Source organism: Euleptes europaea, chromosome 2 (genome assembly GCF_029931775.1).
Source record: "Euleptes europaea isolate rEulEur1 chromosome 2, rEulEur1.hap1, whole genome shotgun sequence".
NCBI lineage: Eukaryota > Metazoa > Chordata > Lepidosauria > Squamata > Sphaerodactylidae > Euleptes > Euleptes europaea.
Window position 1 is genome coordinate 3,191,273 of NC_079313.1, and position 20,667 is coordinate 3,211,939.

The 20,667-nt window shown below is 47.9% G+C and overlaps 1 protein-coding gene and 1 non-coding gene across 2 annotated transcripts in view; one reads left to right on the forward strand and one right to left on the reverse strand.

Annotated features, from left to right (window-relative positions):
• Nucleotides 1-20,667, reverse strand: part of LOC130493998 (uncharacterized) — a 121,825-nt gene that overhangs the window by 17,735 nt on the left and 83,423 nt on the right. The gene's annotated exons all lie outside the window — the stretch shown is intronic.
• On the forward strand, nucleotides 13,427-13,498 carry TRNAS-GGA (transfer RNA serine (anticodon GGA)). The gene has a single exon. It is a non-coding gene; the product is annotated as a tRNA-Ser (tRNA).

The following is a 20,667-nucleotide window of genomic DNA, read 5'->3' on the forward strand; positions in this document are numbered from 1 at the left end:
AACAGACACCCTGTGAGGTAGGTGAGGCTGAGAGATCTCTAAGAGACCTCTGAATAGCCCAAGGTCACCAAGCTGGCTTTGTGTGTAGGAGTGGGGAAACAAATCCAGTTCACCAGATTAGAAACAAATCCAGTTCACCAGATTAGCCTCCGCCTCTCACGTTGAAGAGTGGGGAATCAAACCCGGTTCTCCAGATCAGACCCCACCACTCCAAACCACCACTCTTAACGACTATACCACTCTGGCTCTCCACGCTGGCTCTCCACACTGGAAGGAAAACTCTATGGCCTTATCCCCCATTGAAGTCCCTCCCCTCTTTAAACCCCACCCTCCTCAGGCTCCCCCCCTCCCCCCCAAATCTTCAGGTATTTCCCAACCCGGAGCTGGTAACTCTAACTACCGTGGCGTTTGCAAAGGGGCTCCCCCTCTGAGCCTCCGGGCCGGCCTCACGATACACCACCACTGCAAATAGAGGCGGTTAATAGGATCGTCCAGCCCCAGCTGGCCAGCCCTTGAAAACGGTGTAGCGGTGAGATGCGCAATCAGGAGGGGGAGGCCGGGAGGAGAATTTAAGTGGAGGTTAAGCAAATGCATTACTTTAATAACGTGGAGAGACAGCCCGGGTACTTAGAAAGAGGATAAAATAAATATTGTACAAGGAAGCACAGGAATGGGAGTTTTTATCACCCAGAAAAGCCCCGTTTGCTATTTGCTTTCAATTTAGAATTTTTTTTTCTCCAAAAGCTTTGCCTTTTATATATGGCGGAGGATGAGCGGAATTGAAAAATGGCCCTGCTTGTCCATAAGTTCTCTTCGAGAAGCCTCGGCTTCTCTGGGAAAATGATCGCCGCGCAGCCTGTGTCCTGCAGCGCTGGGCCGTTCCTTGCTTTATCTTTCAAAGAAGGCACATAAGTCAAGCCCAAAACAATGCACGCGCACCGCGGCCTCCTCCTCCTCCTCCCCCCCCCAAGGCTGTTGCCGCTGCCCTCTCTCTCTCAGGGCAGCGACTCCTCCTCGAGAGGAAGAGAATCCAAACACTCTGCGGAGGAGGTCTTGGAAACACCCTTCCCTAGGGTTTAGGGTTGCCAACCTCCAGGTACTAGCTGGAGATCTCCTTTCCCCTCAGAGGGGAGTGGACATGTTCATGGTGGAGAGGGCTATCCGTGGCTACTAGTCAAAATGGATGCTAGCCATGATGCACACCTATTATCTCCAGGACCAGAGGAGCAGGCCTATTCTATGAGGTGCCATGGAACACAGGCAGGATAATGCTCCTGCCCCTGTCTTGCTCGTGGGCTTCCTAGAGGGACGTGGTTGGCCACTGTGTGAACAGACTGCTGGACTTGATGGGCTTTGGTCTGATCCAGAAGGGCTTTTTTTATGTTCTCCCAGAATTTACAACTGACCTCCAGACTACAAAGACCATATGAACATAAGAAAAGCCCTGCTGGATCAGACCCAGGCCCATCAAGTCCAGCAGTCTGTTCACACAGTGGCCAACTAGGTGACTCTAGGAAGCCCACGAACAAGACGATTACAGCAGCATTGTCCTGCCTGCGTTCCACAGCACCTAATGTAATAGGCATGCTCCTCTGATACTAGAGAGAATAATAGGTATGCAACATGACTAGTAGCCATTTTGACTAATAGCCATCAGTTCAGATCAAATCAGTTCCCCTGCAAGAAAAAATGGCATTTTCAGAGGGCCAACTCTATGGTATACTATTGATTCTAGGAGAGCTCTCAGTTAGAATGGTAAAAGGCCCCTTGCGAAGCGACACTTCCGGGTGTAAACCGGGTGTAAACCGGAAGTGACACAATTGCATCGGCATGGCCACGCACATGCAATCCATGCCTTAGCTCTGCCACAAAAACCTCCCGCCAGAGGAGATGGGGGACCTGGGAACTCTAGCAGGGAGTTCCATGATTTAACAATGTGTTGTGTGAAGAAATACTTCCTTTTATCTGTTTTTAATCTCTCACCCTCCAGCTTCAGAAGAAGGGCTGTTGGGGGAAAAAAATCGGTAAAATTCGGATTCGGCAAAATTTGGCCCGTTTTTATTCGGGAAATGCTGAAGTCTGAACTCCCCCTATTTGGATTTGTGGAATTCGGCATGAAATTCGGCGTTCCTGAATAAATTTGGCCGAATAAAGCCATTTAAAGCACATTTGCGGCTTTCTGCGGCTCCGGGGGGCATTTTTGGAGATAGAGGTCCCAAACTTTCAGGGTAGCTTGGAGGGACCCTCCTTGCAAGACCCCCCAAGATTGGGTCAGGGAGTCTCAGGTTATGGGGTCTGGAAGGGGTCCCCCCATCCGCCCATTGGAATGAATGGGAGCAGGCAATCCTTAATGTGCATCTAGAGAGTGGCAAATCCAAGGCAAAACCTCCCATTGTTTCTCATTGGCTATTTATGCATGGTAGGTTTTGCTTTGGATTTACTGCTCTCTATATGCACATTTCCCCCATCTGAATTCTCAAAACTCTGCAGGGGGGCTTATTGTTGAGATTTGGAAATTTGGATGGGGAAATGTGCATCTAGAGAGCGACAAATCCAAGGCAAAACCTCCCATTGTTTCTCAGTGGCTATTTATGCACAGGAGGTTTTGCTTTGGATTTTCTGCTTTCTAGATGCACATTTCCCCCAACCAAATTCTCAAAACTCTGCAGGGGGGCTTATTGTTGAGATTTGAGAATTTGGATGGAGAAAATGTGCATCTAGAGAGCAGCAAATCCAAGGCAAAACCTCCCATTGTTGCAGACTGATAAAAGGTGGCGTTGTTTACAATTCGCTCCGCTTTCCCTTGGGAGCAAAGCTCCACCGTGGCTCTTACTTCCAAGTAAGCAGGCCGGAGGATCAGGACTGCCCGCCCTTTCCTCTACATTTCGCTTCCTGTTGTCACCGCTTCCTCAGCCCCTGGGGCACCCAAAAACAACAAAGACCGGAGGGGGGGTTGAGGGAGGAGACAACGTGGCTGAGCTGTCACTGTCAGGGGAAAGGAGAAATCCTGAGCAGGGACACCCGCGGGGGGCCGGGGAGGGGGGGAATAAGCAGGATGCTGCATTGTACAGCACCCGACACCACTGGCACATACACACATGCATGCCCACTACAGGCCATTCCCTCCCCCCCATCGAGCAAAAGAAGGCAAAAGCTCGGATTCTATGGTCACAGCCCACAGAGACAATCAATCCCCCCAAGCAGAACAGCCCCCCCCCCGCGACAAGAAGACGCAAATTCCATACGAAGGAGAACGGGGCAGCCAGAGAGAGAGACTCACCACACTGGCCTCCAGGCGAAGGAGGCAACCAGTGAAAACAGCAAAAAAAAAAAAAAAAAAAAACTAGCACAGAGGCAATCAACCCCCCGCAGCAGAACAGCCCCCCTTTTGCTTCCCCCCCACACAGAATCCCCCCCCCCGCACATACACACACGCAGGAAAAAAGTTATAGATAAAAGCCCCAAAATGGGTCAAACTGTGGATGTCTTCTCTTCCGGCAGAAGCAGGGGTCAGGAGTAGTAATCCAATCTGATTCCAGCAAGCAGCAGCAGGTCAGCTCAGCTCAGCTCAGGATCTCTCACGGTCAGCACAGGAGCAGCACAGGAGCAGCAGCAATGGAAAAAATACAGACTCACACACAGAGACCCTCTGGCCATTTATGCACGGGAGGTTTTGCCTTAGATTTGCCGCTCTCTAGAGGCACATCTTCCCCATCCAGATTCTCAAAACTCTACATGGGAGCTTATTGTTGAGTTTTGAGAATTTGGATGGGGAAAATGTGCATCTAGAGAGTGGCAAATCCAAAGCAAAACCTCCCATGCATAAATGTCCTCTCCCCCCATCCCCGCGGCCACACAGCAACCCGGGACCACGTACACGCACCCCCACACACACGGGGATCTCTCTCACACACACACAGACACGCTCTCTCCCCCCCCCCGGGCTGTGCAGCAACCTGGGACCATGCACCCCCCCCCACGGGGATCTCTCTCTCTCTCTCTCTCTCTCTCTCTCTCTCTCTCTCTCTCTCTCTCTCTCTCTCTCTCTCTCTCTCTCTCCCCCCGGGCCGCGCAGCGGCCGGGCTCACACACTCATTTGCAACTATTGGCCAGAAGAAGATCCAGCTTGGTCACCTATTGGCTGCGGGAGAATGCTGATTCGGGGTTGCCGAATTTGTACGAATTTATCCGCCGTCCGCCCGAACTCGCCGAATTCGGCTCATCGTTTTCCTGCCTTTTTTTTACTTCGGTTCTACCCGAACTAGAAACTGCCGAATCAGGGAAAATTCGGCTGTTTTTCAGTTCGGATGGCACTGAATCGACAGCCCTATTCAGAAGATGACCCCACCTTATAGTAAAAGCTTCTCCCTGTCCACTCTCTCCACACCATGCATGATTTTATAGACCTCTTATCATGCCTCCCCTTAACTGCCTTCTTTCCAAGCTAAACAGCCCTCAGCGTTTTAACCATTCCTCTAACACAGTGGTTCCCAAAGTGGGCAGTACCACCCCCTGGGGGGCAGTGGGATTTCCTAGGGGGGCACTAAGAGGCAAGAGGGCAGCAGGGGGTGCTGGGGGTGGGCCCCTTTGACTGTGTTGTTCACTAATTTACAATAGATCAAGCTATGGCACCATGCTGGCAAATTTGGTGGAAACGGTCAGAATTTTTTGCCAGAGTTTGAAGAGTTGGTACCACTTTATCAAATTCATTAGTTTTGTTGTATAAATTTCAACTTTAAAAGTTTTTATTTGATTTTGAATACATGATGTGCAATTAATTGCTATGGTTATATTAACTTCTTTAGTGAGTCATGCAAACCCCTATTTTGAATAATGCTTTTTATAGGATAGGGTAGGGGCCGCTGGGGTTGAGTCTGTGGAACCAAGGGGGCGGTGGGCCGAAAAGTTTGGGAATCACTGCTCTAACATATAGGTCCCCTCATCTTCCCAGGTTCTTTCTCCCACACTAAACTGGCCTTGCTTTTTGCCTCAGCAGCTGCCCCAGTTTTCACCATTCAGTTTCACCTCCCCTTTCTGAGCTGCAGGAAGACAGGCAGAAGTCCTTGCGTGCATCAGTTGCCACTAGGTTGTACCATTTCAGACTGCAATGGGGAAAATCTAATGTGTGAACAACCACACGCAGCCTGTCAACTATTCCCTGCACAATGCCCCTGACCTACTAGATTTGTATGCCCAGCATTTTACGGGGGGAACGTATTCAAGAATTCAATTCCCATGCTGGCCCTGTGAAACGGTGCAACCTAGCAACAGAGCTGGTTGTCATCTGCTTTGCTCCTTCACAGTTAAAATGTTTATGGATATTCAGAGACATGCCGGCAGCTCAGCCACTGGCTTAAGGAGAGACGATTAGCTCCATTTGAGCTTGTGATATGTCGAACTGGAACTGATAGCACCCTCGTTGGAGTAGGTAGGAGAGGACTCCCCCCTCCCCCCGGTCTGGATCTAGAGTGGGCTCATTCTTACCGAGCCAGCATGAAGTAGTGGTTTGGAGCGGCAGACTCTAATCTGGAGAACCGGGTTTGATTCCCCACTCCTCCACATGAGCTGCGGACTCTAATCTGGAGAACCTTTAAAGGACTAAGCCAATGCCTGAAATTGGGCCCAGGAGTGGATTGGTAGCCAGTGTTATTGCTGTAGTACTGGGGTCACATGCGCCTGTTAGCTGGCCCCAACCTACTGAGCAGGTGCAAATATGCTCAACCTAGTGCTATGATTGACGTGGACTTGGGCAAGGAAGATCAAGATGATCCAGCCTCCTGCATCATTCTGGGATAGGGTTGCCAGCTCCGGATTGGGAAATACCTGGAGATTTTGGGAGTGGAGCCTGAGGACGGCGGGGCTTGGAGAGGGGAGGGACTTCAGTGCCATGGAGTCCAATTGCCAAAGCGGCCATTCTCTCCAGGGGAACTGATCTCTGTCGCCTGGAAATCAGCTGTAATAGTGGGAGATCTCCAGCTGCCACCTGGAGGCTGGCAACCCTATTCTGGGAGTTTAAGTAGGGTTGCCAACCTCCAGGTACTAGCTGGAGATCTTCTGCTGTTACAACTGATCTCCAGCCGATAGAGAACAGTTCACCTGAAGAAGAAAATGGCCGCTTTGGCCATTGGACTCTATGCCATTTAAGTCCCTCCCCTCCCCAAACCCCGCCCTCCTCATTCTCCACCCCCAAAACCTCCCGCCAGTGGCAAAGAGGGACCTGGCAACCCTAAGTTTAAGCTAGGTAACAGCCTGACAGCTGGATTTGTTTTGAAGTGGGCAACATGCCTACCCTCTGCCTTATTTTCCAGTGGGTTGGGTCCCATTCCCCTTATTACTGTTCCAGAAGCCCTATTAAACTACGATTCCCAGGGATCTTTGCACAGGGTTTTCTTCTTGTTGGGAAAGCTTCCAAGCCTAATGAGGGCCCAGTGAGCATTCAAGGTCCCTTTTGTCCCTGCTACGGCAACGGAAGTTCAGGGGGAAAGGAGGGCATTGCCAAGAATAGCCTGAATTAATTTGTGAGCCCAAATTCATGGGGATTCAGGCTCAGACTGCCTTGTTTTCAAACCTGGGTGGGGGGGCAGTCGCTTCCATCCTTCCCAATTCTGAATCTTGGCAACATCACTACTGAGTAGGGTTGCCAACCTGCAGGTAGTAGCTGGAAATCTCCTGCTGTTACGACTGATCCCCAGGCGACAGAGATCAGTTCCCCTGGAGAAAATGGCCGTTTTGGCCATTGGACTCTATGGCATTGGAGTCCCTCCCCTCCTCAAACCCCGCCCTCCTCAGGCTCCACCCCAAAAATCTCCCGCTGGTGGCAAAGAGGGACCTGGCAACCCTACTACTGAGTAAGTCAAGCAGAAGGAGAGGAATTCAAAAGCGCCAGGGGAAAATTCCGTGGCCTGACTCGGTTTACCGACACTTTTATGTATTAAACAGCAACTTGCTTCTTTCTCAGGGCAGCTCATGAAATGAAAGTATCTCATTCCCAGCCTGCCCAGCTTTAACAACACATAAACAGCCCAACGAAAACAAACCGCCAGCTCATTACAACGGTTTATGCAATATTAAAAGCGTTCTTTGGAGGGGGGGGGAAATAAAAAATGAGATCAATTATTCAGTGGGGCACCGCACCTTCCGCTTGTTTGTGGAAAGAGACCCGGGATGTGTCTACACTGCTTTGCAAGGGGCTGGATCCCACCAAACTGTTCGGCTAGCGGCGATGGTCTCCTGCAGTGCAAGGAGGCTCTTCCCATCACAAGAGGATCTTTAATCCAACCCAGGGCAGGGAAAGGTAGCATGGCCCAATGGGATGTGTTCCAAGAACGCAATCCCAGGTATATTTGCTTGGAAGTAAATCCTAGCGTAAACCATGCAAATGCGGCTAGGATCAGGTTGTAAGAGCCACTTCATCTGTATGGACCAAAGGTATTTTACCTTATGGCCAACAGACCTCTGACCGAATGCAAGAAGAGTGGTTTTTATACCCCAATTTTCTCTATCTTTAATTACCTTCCCTTCTTCTCCCCACAACAGGCACCTTATGACTTGGGTGGGGCTGGGAGAGTTCCCAGATTCTCATGTGATTCACCTTGCCTTATTTCCAAAGAGGAACGAATGAGGTAGAAATTTTCCATTGTGTCTTTTTAAAAATATATATATTCAGGGTACTCGGCAATGTGCACTTCGACAAAGCTTTCCATGTCTTCATTTCATTTGTGCCATTTTGTCTTCTGTACGTTACCCATGCACGTGCGCTGATAAAAAAGATGCCACCCCCAAAATCTCCAGATTAGAGTCCACCGCTCATGTGGAGGAGTGGAGAATCGAACCCGGTTCTCCAGATTAGTCTGCTGCTCTTAACCACTACACCATGCTGGCTGTCTGGCCACAATGAAGGAATGTCAAAATGGCTACTAGTCAAAATGGATACTAGTCATGATGCATGCCTATTCTCTCCAGGATCAGAGGCACATGCTTATTACATTAGGTGCTTTGGAACGTGGGCAAGATAATGCTGCTGCAGTCGTCTTGCTTGTGGGCTTCCTAGAAGCACCTGGTTGGCCACTGTGTGAACAGACTGCTGGACTTGATGGGCCTTGGTCTGATCCAGCAGGGCCTTTCTTATGTTCTTATTGGTGAGAACCCACACATACATAGCAACATCCCAGAACAATAAAAGGACAGAACAGAAGAAATCTGACTTTCCCTAAGTGAAGACCCAGACTAGAATCAGGGCCCCTGCTTGAACATGTCAACAGCTTCCAGATGATTCCTAGTAAAGCCAACCCTGAGTGCCGCTTACCTGATCTCATCCACGTTTTTACCTGATCTGAGTTTCCTGATTATAAAAGATCTTTAATTGGCTGGCAGCGCCTCTCTCCTTCTTCTGGGCCTTCGTCAGCTCTTTTGACAACCTGATTTGGGGGTGGAGGGAGATATTGTCTCTCTACAGAAGGGCCGTTTTAATAGGAGCCAACGTTACATGCACAGACACATAAAGGAGCTATCGTGCATTCAACCCTCTCCGTGGAGGTATCAGAGAGATGCCCGCCAAAAAGGGTGGAAAATAAGGCCAAGAGCCTCTAAAAGTCATTTTAACGGTGCTTCATCTCCCCATGATTAACAGCAGCCAGAGTGCTATTAAGAGACTGGAGGAGGATTAAAGACTCTACTAATAGCTGTTTTTAAACCTCTCTCTCTCTCTCTCTCTCTCTCTCTCTCTCTCTCTCTCTCTCTCTCTCTCTCTCTCTCTCTTTCTCTTAAAGGGAGCTTGCAGGGGGTTGGGAAAGAGGTGAAATTGCCAAGGAAACCAGAAATCAAGTGGGCTGCCGTGCCTCGGGAAAGCGAGCCAAGCAATCAGAGATTATGGCCAATTCTAATTTAAGGTTAATTTCTTGTTTACTCTCCTGAACAGGAGGGGGACGCTGCCCACTGAACTCTCAAGATGTACAACCCTTGGAGATGCTCAGCAGGTTCCCCTCCCCGGCCCCTGTAAAAGCAGACACGGGGCGGGGGACCGCAAGCAGCTGCGAGGGAAAGGGGAAGGAGCTGAGAAGGATCGAGCGAGCCTTTTCCTAGAAGAGAAAGGCACCTGTGTTGGAGGATAAATCCCAGCTCCACATTCAAGGTCTTCATTCAGCTGTATTTAAATACCGGCTGCCCCAGCGGAAAGGGTGGCAATTAATATCGGAGCCCTATCGATTTCCCGTTCAATGAAATCACCAAGGCATTTGCTGTTTCGAGCACACCGCTTCCATCAATGAAAAGTCTTTGCCATGGTAATGAGTCTTCTCGTAAGGAAACGGGGCGTCGTGGGTTGACGGAGCGCGGCGGCACAGGGCCGTTTATGGAATATACACCTGTGGCGGGCAAAGGAGAGTTTTTCCCTCGTTCCTCGTGTGACAGTATGAGGAGGGGTACCACGGGGTGGACCGGCAAGGCAAGGCAGGGTCATTGCAGGTAGTCAGGACCATGGTCAGCTCCTTGGGGGGTGAGGACCAGCCAGTTAGAGAGGAAATTATAGGCCATTTCTGCAGGGCTCTTTCTCTCGCGGTCACCCCACCAGCTGCTCCGGACCTTCATTTTGCTTAAACGAAAACAACACCAGGAAAAAGGATGGAACAAATATGTAATGAAATAGACAAGAAACATACACGAAATACTACAATGTATAGCAATCTATATAGTGCCTAAGCGCACATGAAAACAAACATTACAGTCCAACCTCACGTGGGGGGTAAATAAGACAGAGAAATCCGACAAGACTTGAAGAATACTGGTGGTCAGGTAAGTGTGGATGCTGAACAATAATCCAAAATTGCGATGCTTTGAATCTAATATGGCAAGAGGCTTAAATGACCTATGAAAGAATTGAATACTATGCACAGACTCTTCTGAGATCAAATGACTGATGAAGCCTCTGGCAGAAAAGGACTCCTAATTTGTGTCCAGAACGACCGTCTCCTTCTTTGATCTCTTTTGGACCCTATTGATCCATTTTGGATTATTTTTTCAGCATCCACACTTACCTGGCCACCCGTATTTTTCACGTCTTGTTGGATTTCTCTGTCTTATTTACCCCCACGTGAGGTTGGACTGTAATGTTTGTTTACATGTGCGCTTAGACACTATATAGATCTCTATACATTGTAGTATTTTGTGTATGTTTCTTGGCTATATCATTATTGTTCCATTCTTTAGCCTGGTGTTGTTGTCTTCATTCTGACTATGCATGCTTTTCCCGACTGTCAGAGGTCGCCTCGCCCTCCCTGCCGGTTTCTAAGCATTTTGTCTGTGTTTTCCGTACGCCGTTTTAGCGAGAATCCAGAAAAGGTGGGCAAAACGTGCAGAAACGTGCGGGGAGAGCGAGGCGACCTCTGACAGTCGGGAAAGGCATGCACCATAATCGAAACAAAGCACCAGAGCAGTCAGTGGGGGTGACCGTGGGGAAACAGCCCTGCATAAATGGCCTCAGTGCTGACTGTTCTCCCTACAGTGAGGAGGGGCTGTGCCTCAATTTGTAGAGCATCTGCTTGGCATGCAGAAGGTCCCAGGCTCAGTCCCTGGTATCTCCAGTTAAAGGGACTAGGCAAGTAGATGACGTGAAAGACCTCCGCCTGAGACCCTGGAGAGCCGCTGCAAATAAGTGGGTAATTGATCAAATCAAGTCTGAACTGTCCCTAGAAGCTACAATGAATAAACTGAGGCTGTCGTATTTTGGTCACATCATGAGAGGACAAGAGTCACTGGAAAAGACAATCATGCTAGGAAAAGCAGAAGGCAGCAGGAAAAGAGGAAGACCCAACAAGAGATGGATTGACTCTAGAAAGGAAGCCACGGCCCTCAGTCTGCAAGACCTGAGCAAGGCTGTTAAGGATAGGACGTTTTGGAGGACATTGATTCATAGGGTTGCCGTGAGTGGGAAGCAACGTGACAGCACATAACACACACAAACAGGGTTTTAAAGTTGAATTAGGGTGGGCTGCGGCAGAGAGTTTAACTGCTACTAGTTAGTTTCATTTGTCGTCTTATTTTATTTTCACCACCTTTGCTTTAATTGATGGCAATTTTTTTATTTCATGTTGCGATTTCATTTTATTTGCAAGTCACCCTGAGTGCTTTCCAGTAAGAAGGGCGGGATTCAAATCTCGTAAAACAAGCAAATAATTAAGAATGCTAAAAGAGCCCCGCTGGATCACACTGGTGGTCAATCTAGTCGACCAGTACCCTGTTTCACACAGTGGCTGCGAGTTGCCCCGGAGGGCCAATAAATAAGCCTGAAATGTTTCCTAACATGACTTGTTGGAGGTATGAGATACAGCAGCCAGAACTGTTCACAGTATTCCAGACGAGGAATGGATTGATTAAAAGGCATTACAATATTGGCCATATTATTTTTGATTCCTTTCCCGATAATCCCCAGCATGGGGTCTGCCTTTTTCACTGCTAATTCATACTGAGCCAACATTTCCATCTAGCTGTACAGTCCCAAGTCTCTTTCTCTCTCAATTCAGCTCTCATCAGCATATATTTAAATATGGGATTAATTAGCCACGTTCTTGCCTGCTTGCCTAATTTAGAGAGGTTCTTGAACAATCTACCTTGGTTTACACCATCCTGGAAAGGGATGAGTTCAAATTATTTGTGCATCAATACATCAACATTATATATCAGTATATCTAATTCTCAACATGACAAAATATGTGGATACTTAAATTCAGAGATTTGGTGCCATGAACAGGCAAGACAAATTTTACTACAAACCTGAAAATCCCCCAATTTTGCAGAAAAATCTGAAATCTAAAAAAAGAAAGAAAATACATTGGGGAGTTTAAAAAACCCAAAATAATAGAAGCAGCCCCCCCATCGCTTTAAAAAAATGAATGCCCTCTCAAGCAACCACACAGTATTGCCAGCCTTCAAGCCTTGGTTTCTATCTGTAAAAGACAGTAGCACAGGACAGGGCCCTTTCTGGGGCTGTTCCTGCCTTTGAAGGAAGTATTTGAAGGAGTCAAGCACAGAAGCAACTATCAAGCAACTTCGTAATCTGTGATTTGCATGACTCACCCAGGACTGGCTGCTTGCTACTAACTACTGCCATCCCACGAAAACCAGTGTTGTGCAATAGTTAGAGTGTCAGACTAGGATCTGGGAGAGCCTGGTTCAAATCCCCACTCTGCCATGGAAGCTAGCTGGCTGACCTTGGTCGAATCACACATTCTCAGCCTAACCAACTTCACAGGGTTGTTGTGAAGATGAAGTGGAGGAGAGGAAAATGATATAAGCGGCTTTGGGTCCCCATTGCGGAGACAGGCTGGGTATAAAGGAAGTAAATAAATAATAAATATAGCTGAAGACCACGGGGCAGATAAAAAGTAGGTGGGTGGGTGGGAAGGAGAGAAGGAGGCGGGGGAAAAGGAGAGGCTATGGGGGCTTTCAGAGAAGGCGAAAAGGAAATACTGGGGTGGGGAGGAGAGACTCCCCATAAGTCCTTGTGGGTCCACTGCTAGTTATCTGCATAAATGGTAAACATTGTATGCATTAATTCTACGTACATTGCATATACAAACACACTACGGTACTAACAAATCTACAAAACCAACAGCAAAAAATCAGGGAGCCAGTACCGCTGATGAAAACGTATCCTAAAAATAAATGAACTCGGGAATGTTCACTTATCCCCCTGGTTGGAAACAGAAGGTGAGGCAAGATGGACATCCCATCCAGTCTGATCAGACAGATTCTTACTGATCCTTGGGAGCATGAAGCTAAAGATGAAGTTGTTTCTGATCATGGGCAGAGTGCCCTCTCGCCACCCTAGGGATAAGGGTCCAGGAGTTCCGTGTCAAAGGGCACGATTCCATCCAGTCAGTTTCTTGCCAAGGTAGGAACAGGAAGACGTTTCGTGGAGAAGAGGGGTCTTTTCAGGTGTGAACATGCGTGGCCCCACGAAAGGGCATTGCCTCGCTGCCTAGCTGAATGTCAGTCTTCTGAGCAAGATTCGCACTGGCATTTCCCACAGTGCCCCAGGTAGAAATCCTCTGTTCCCCCCTCTTTTTTTGAATGTTACGTTTTGTTTATCACAGTCTGATTGCTAACTGGGCTGGCAGGTTGGAGGGGGGTGCTGCTGCTGCATTTTGGTCCCTTTCTTTTTATTAATTTTATTCCTTGTGAGTAGTGTTGTTGAACACTGCAGCTTTTATAATTTTAATTTTAAATAATTAGTTATTTTATTGTATTTTGTTATGGCTGATTGATGACCACTCCTTGGGGGTTGATCAGATCATTTGTGAGACCTTTGGGTCGCTTCCCCCCCACTTAACTATAATTATCTTGGTTGTTTCGACCCTGAAGCAACAGGTGCTATTTACTAGGCGGAAGCTATCTTATAGTAAAAGGTGTTTCAGGGAATGGTGTTTGGGGAGGGGCTGTGGCTCAGTGGTAGAGCATCTGTTTGGAATTCAGAAGGTCCCAGGTTCAATTCCTGGAATCTCCAGTTAAAGGGACTAGGAAGGTAGGTGATGTGAAAGACCTCTGTCTGAGACCCTGGAGAGCCATGAAGAGGGGCCGCTAGTATCTATGCTGTTGTAATATGATGAATTAGGAGGTTAGGAGCTTAACGTTATCCGTTTGTTGTTGTACCAATTTTTAATCAATTTTTATTGAGTGAACTGAAAACTAAATGTCCGTATAGACCATAGGAAAGAAATGGGGTTCTCCATCCCACCCCTTGCACTAAACAAAGTAAAATGGAAGACTTTTTTCCGGAGGGGCTCCCATATCCTCCCAAGCAGACAAATAGATATCAGTGTTTGTCTGAGGAGTCAGGGCTGTCTTTAATCCCTAATCTACAACACTCACAATTAGATGAGGGTCTGAAGGAATCATCTAATTCCAAATTCCTTCGCTGGGAAGTTAGTAGGAAAACAATGTTTTCCTAAGGGGAATGGGGGCAACCCCTTTGGGACCCCTTAAAATTGGACCCCCTGACCCAATCTTCACCAAACTTTGGGGTTCATGCAAGGAGAGTCCCTTCAAGCTACCCTGATCCTTTGGGAATTCTACCTCCAAAAATGCCCCATAAGAGCTTCAAAAAGAATTTTCCATAGACTATAATGGGCCCAATTTTTTCGGTAAACCCAGAATATTCATATTTACCAGTATGGGTATTCGGCTTATTTCAGGTTTACCAGGAAAAAAATCGGGCCCAATAAGCCCAAACCTGAAATTTACCAGATATATATTGCACGACCCTAGAAATGAGAGATCAGAAATTTTGGATTATCTAGCTAAGCAAACAGTATTAATTGGCCAGACGCTTGCTAAGATCTGTGGAAAACTTGATCTGATAACTCAGTGCTGCCAGAGGCAACCGCAGGTTAACCCAAATATTCAACCAAATATTCTTTTGTAAATCGTCCGTCAAATGTAACAGGAGGAAGAGTTACTGGCAGTGATCCCTCTGATTTAGTTCACAACTCAGGCCCAGATGAAGACTTTTTTCAGGTAGTGTTGGAAGTTCATCCTTATCAGAGACAATATATTAATTGGCTTTCGAAATGATGTGCTAAGCAGCATCTAGCTTTCTTCCTGAATATATAATGTATTGATTTATCACAGTTTGGTTTCTGGGGAAGGAATGCTCACCTGAATATTTCTTCCTGATGAGGTTTGCTTATCGTTCCAAAGGACATTGGAGCAAAAGGCATTATATTTCTTCACCCCAAAAAAAAAATATTGAACAAGTCTTTGCATGTTTTCCTAGTTATACCTGTGTGCACATTTTTTTAAAAAAATCTGGTACATATTTGACCTTGGTAGATAAATGTGACAGACTGGTAGCTTCCTCCCGCCCTTCCTTTTGTGTTTATACAACTTTTTTTTCTCTGTACCTGGATTGATGACTGGATAGAGAGATGGATGACGGATGGATAAAAGCAGGGTATAGAGAGATGAACTGATCTCCAGAGATAGCATCTGGTCGTATAATTCACACCACCCACTAATATTTGTGATGCAAAAAAAAAAAATCATAATTATTTCCCATCCAAAGTCTCAAAACTCAAAAATAAGCCCCCATGCAGAGTTTTGAGAATTCGGATGGGAAAAAATGTGCATCTAAAGAAGGGCAAATCCATGGCAAAACCTCCCATCCATAAATGGCCAACGTCTCAAGGCAATCTAATGGGAAGTTAAAGCCAGGGGGAGAAGTTTTGTGAAGATGAGAGAAATTTCTCCATGGGGTGTCTCCACAGCCCCCAAGCCTCTTTATGATGTGAAAACTAATATTTTGACTTCCCGGCCTCAGCTTCACCTCCAATCGATACTTGCCGTTGGGGTCAAGGAACCCAGCTCTGTGCAAGTCGATATCTCTTCGTCGCAGCTTTGAATGCTGTTCGCAGGCAGAATTCCTTCTGGGTTGATGATTCTGGTTGACCCTAGTTCTCAGTCCTGGCTGTAAAGGGCGGGGGGGGGGGAAGCAGCATGGGGGAGGGATGAACCCGTCTCCCCTCGTTCGTCCCTTTCTTTTTGTGGACATTTTTCATCAACCGTTTTGGTTCTCCGCTCGCCTCCATCATTTTCTTTAGATTTGTTTGGATCATAGGTGCGTATTGTGTGCGCCATCTTCGTCGCAATTTAGGCCTATGATTTATGTTATCTATTTGCATATAGACCTCGCTGATTGACATCGACAATCCCTCGGGAAATGAGCGCGAAGAATTTGGTGTGAGGAAATGGAAAACAAAGCGAAAATAACGAACCGTAGGCTCTATTTGCGCAAAAGGAAAGGAAACCGAACTGGGAGACAGCAGGGGGGAGAACTTCAAACTTCAGGGGCAGTGGGGTGCTACGGCTACAACATCGAAGAAGGGTTTTGGTGGTCCGAGTTCAAATCTCTACTCTGCCATAAAACGTGTTATGTAAATTGGCCTCGACCAGTCATGCTCTCTCAGTCTAACCTATATCACACAAAAAAAAAGAAAATACCTCTGTACTAATTGCAATAGCCTAATTAGAAAAAAGTTCAGGATGCCAAGCATGTCATGAACACACTGCAATTATGTTAATTCCAAAAATACAACCCAAACCTTGCGTACAATTCTACGGATGGAAACTCCTCCCAATGAGAAACACAATGAAAATAGTCCATATATAGTCCATAAATGGAAATCCTCAAAGCAAAGTGTATCTTGAATATTCCAAACAGCGATGTTCAATTCCAATTCCAGATTACTTCCAACACACTCCATATTCTTTGCACAGACAGTGATCTAATATCTATTGTTTTATCTCATATACTACAGGGTAGGACAGTTTCCCATTCCCATCTTCAATCAGTGTGCTGTATAACACTTTGCAATAATAAAACACAATAATAAACAATCTGTCCAAAATATATCATTACACATAATTAATATATATCCAATTATATCCAGTCCATACTTACCTAATATCTATTGTTTTATCTCATATACTATAGGGTAGGACAGTTTCCCATTCCCATCTTCAAGTTATTTCCAACGTTGAGTAACATTCAACAGTGGTCTCGACCTATCTCACCTAAAAGCTGACAACTCTAAATCACTTCAGCTGGAGTAGGCAGGAACTACTGTCACCCTGACAATACTCACAATTCAAAACCTCCTCCCTCACAGAAAAACAGGAAAAATCAATCTCAGCATTTAAACCATGAGGACTAAGGGTGTTCAACAGATAAATTTTTAAAAGGCCTCCTTTTGAAGCAGAATGCGTTCTGCATCAACTTTGTGATAAAGTTTAGTAATGAAATGCCACAAAACCAAAGACTTTAAATCACAGTCAGTATGTTTCTGGCTATTGTAAAGGTAACATATGGGAGGGGGGTAGGGTTGCCAGGTCCCTCTTTGCTACCGGCGGGAGGTTTTTGGGGTGGAGCTTAAGGAGGGTGGGGTTTGGGGAGATGAAGGACTCTAATGCCATAGAGTCCAATGGCCAAAGCGGCCATTTTTCTCCAGGTGGACTGATTTCTATCGGCTGGAAATCAGTTGTAATAGCAGGAGATCTCCAGCTGTTACCTGGAGGTTGGCAGGTTGGCAGCCCTGGGGGGGGAGATAATTGTATACCGTCCCGAACCTTTTGGAGGAAGGAAACATGTACTAGACAGATGTTCACTGCAGACCTTTGCTCAAAGCAGGAAACTTGAGCAAAGGCCTGTAGGCTGGGCCTCAAGGAGAGAAGGCTGACATGACGGGTGGTTTCAGGGACTCAGCAATTCCCCCAGAATACCCACCCTGACTCCAGGCTAGGGTGGCCAACTCTGAGTTGGAAACTCCTGGAAATGTTGGGGGTGTCACCTGGAGAGGGCGAGGTCTAGGGAGGGACTTCAGCAAGGTACAATGCCGTAGAGTCCTCCCTCTGAAGCTGCCACTTTCTCCAGGGGAACTGATCTCTAGTTTGGAGATCAGTTGTAATCCCAGGAGATCGCCAGGTCCCACCTGGAAGTTGGCAGCCCTGCAGGTCTGCAGCAGAGGAGCAGACATGAGGCGGAGACGTTGACGAGGGAGTCTAGGGGTTTTCATGACCAGCCCTATGTAGTGGTTAAGAGTGGTGGTTTGGAGTGGCGGAGTCTGATCCGAAGAACCGGGCTTGATTCCCCACTCCTCCACGTGAGCGGCGGAGGCTAATCAGGTGAACCGGATTTGTTTCCCCACCCCTACACGTGAAGCCAGCCGGGCGACCTTGGGCTCGTCACAGCTCTCTCAGCCCCATCTACCTCACAGGGTGTCTGTTGTGAGGAGGGGAAGGTGATTGTCAGCCGGTTTGAGTCTCCCTCAAGTGGTAGAGAAGGTCGGCATACAAAAACCAACTCTTCTTCTCCTCCTCCTCGGCCTGCACCGCATGATGCAGTCCCAACATCAATCAATCACAGTTTGCACTGGAGTGTGTGTGGGGGAAGAGAAGGGGGGGAAATCTGTCTCTCCAACCCATCCATCTCAATTTTTCATCTTCCTGCTGGAAAATCCTCTCCAGCCGCCACAACGGGGCTCTGTTCCCCACCCCGTGTGTGTGAAGCAGGCGTGACGCTATGGCACCCCAGAAAAGAGGTTCATCGGGGTCAGGCGACCCTTGGAACCAGGCCCAGGTGGACAATCCAGAGTTTCAGGCCGCAAAGAGGCCTTTTGATTCGAAGAGATATATATATTAATTTCTCCCTCCCTTTAATTTTTCAAACCCCGCTCTGCGCATCTCGCCGTTGTTGTCGCCAACCGAGCCCGGTTGCCATGGCAGTGGCAGAACGGACAATGTGTTGCTAAGTTCCGCACGCTTCTCCGCAACGGTGGGAAATGTTGGCGTTGTGCTAATCAGAGCCGTTGACAGGAGGAGACACATTCCCCACCCACCCGTGCACCCATGCAAAAAAAAAAAAACCTTCTCCAAAAGAACCGTAACGATTTCGAGGGACCTGCGACGTTCGGACGTCAGCTGACGGGGTGGCGATTCCGCAACCGTCGCGGGATCCCGGTTCGGCTCGGTTCGGCGCGAACCCTCGCCGGCTATTTCCCCCCACTCCCCTTTGAAAGGAGACGGGCAAACTCCTCTGTAAAGAGGTGACACTCGAGCGCCAGTTCCAGATGACGACAACATGCCTTGCGTATGCGCCGGGAGGGGGGAAAAGGAAAACGCCACGAGGGTACAAAGCGGAAAGGTCAGCCACCTGGCATGTGATAGCCACACATTCGTCATTCCAAGAAAGCCTCGAAATCTCACTAGGTCTGAAGCGCATAGGTGCTCCTTATGTACCCTCGCCCACATTTGCAAGAGGCTGGTTGCTACACGGGGCCTGGTTTTATCCAAGGTCAATCTGCAGAGTTGTCTGCTGTGGCATTGTTGGTTCTGATATTTTGTTTGTGCAGCATCCCTCAGGGGCTTGATGAAGCCGGAAAAACGATGCCCCCGAGGAACTTGCGATCTCAGTGCTCGTAAACTCTCAATTTTTATCCCGACTTTCATAGAATCAGAGAGTTGGAAGGGACCACCAGGGTCATCTAGTCCAACCCCCTGCACAATGCAGGAAGTTCACAACTACCTCCCCCCACAACTCCCCCAGTGACTCCTACTCCATGCCCAGAAGATGGCCAAGATGCCCTCCCTCTCATCATCTGCCTGTCACAGAACCAGCATTGCTGACAGATGGCCATCTAGCCTCTCCTTAAAAACCTCCAGGGAAGGAGAGCTCACCACCTGCCAAGGAAGTCTGTTTCACTGAGGAACCGCTCTAACTGTTAGAAAATTCTTCCTGATGTTTTTTCTCCAAGGAGTTTGCTCCCCTGTTATTATTTATGGGCAAGAGATGTGAACCCATACTCTGGCAACAATGTGAGATTAATCTACACCATCCAAGAACAATTTCAGTAAGGATGAACTGACAGTGCTTACAGGGTGTATGGGTAGGCTTGCCAGCCTCCAGGGGGTGGCTGGAGATCTCCCGCTATTACAGCTGATCTCCAGCAGAAAGAGAACAATTCCCCTGGAGAAAATGGCTGCTTTGGCAATTGGACTCTATGGCATTGTACCCCACTGAGGTCCCTCCCCTCCCCAAACCCTGCCCTTCTCAAGCTCCACCTCCCCCAAAAAATCTCCAGGTATTTCCCAGTTCGGAAATAGCAACCCTACGTATGGGGTTAGAGCCCCAGAATTGATCTGGGATACCCCAGTTCAAATCCTCATGCTGCCATGACACTCACATAGGGTTGCCAGCCCCCTATTCGCCACCAGTGGGAGGTTTTTGGGGCGGAGCCTGAGGAGGGTGGGTTTGGGGGAGGGGAGGGACTTCAATGCCATAGAGTCCAATGGCCAAAGCAGCCGTTTTCTCAAAGGAAACTGATTTCTATCAGCTGGAGATCAGCTATAATATCAGATCTCCAGCTAGTACCTGTAGGTTGGCAATCCTATGCTCATGGGGTGACCTAGGGCCAGCCACTTAGTCTCATCTACTTCACAGGGTTATTGTGAGGATATTATGGGGGAAGGGAAACATGAGTGCTACAATGCTGATATTTTCTTAACCTTAAAGGCTCTAAACTGTTGGAGATCAGAGTACCTCAGGGAGCGTCAGCCCCGTACATAACATACTTTTCACAGCTGCGTTTCTCAGTGGAGAGCAATAAATAAAATCAAAAATACAATCTGCAGTCATAACACCGTGAAAACAAGTGATGAGGAGAAAGAGGGACAGACTATTCGCCAGCGGTTTATGATGGAGACGGGGGGATAAGAGAAGGCAACGCTGAAGGTTGTGACGCCAGAACATGCATAAGAACATAAGAACATAAGTCCAGCAGTCTGTTCACACAGTGGCCAACCAGGGCCATCTTAACAGCATTATAGCCCCCCGGGGGAAACAGTACCCAGGGACTAGTGTTGCCAACCTCCAGGTAGTGGCAGTAGATCTCCTGCTATTACAACTGATCTCCAGCCAATAGAGATCAGTTCCCCTGGAGAAAATGGCTGCTTTGGCCATTGGACTCTACGGCGTTGAAGTCCCTCCCCTCCCCAAACCCCGCCCCCTCAGGCTCCGCCCCAAAAACCTCCCACCGGTGGTGAAGAGGGACCCGGCAACCCTACCTGCGACCCCTACCTACACAACCATTGGTGCTTCCATAATGAACAAGTCCTTTCTTACAT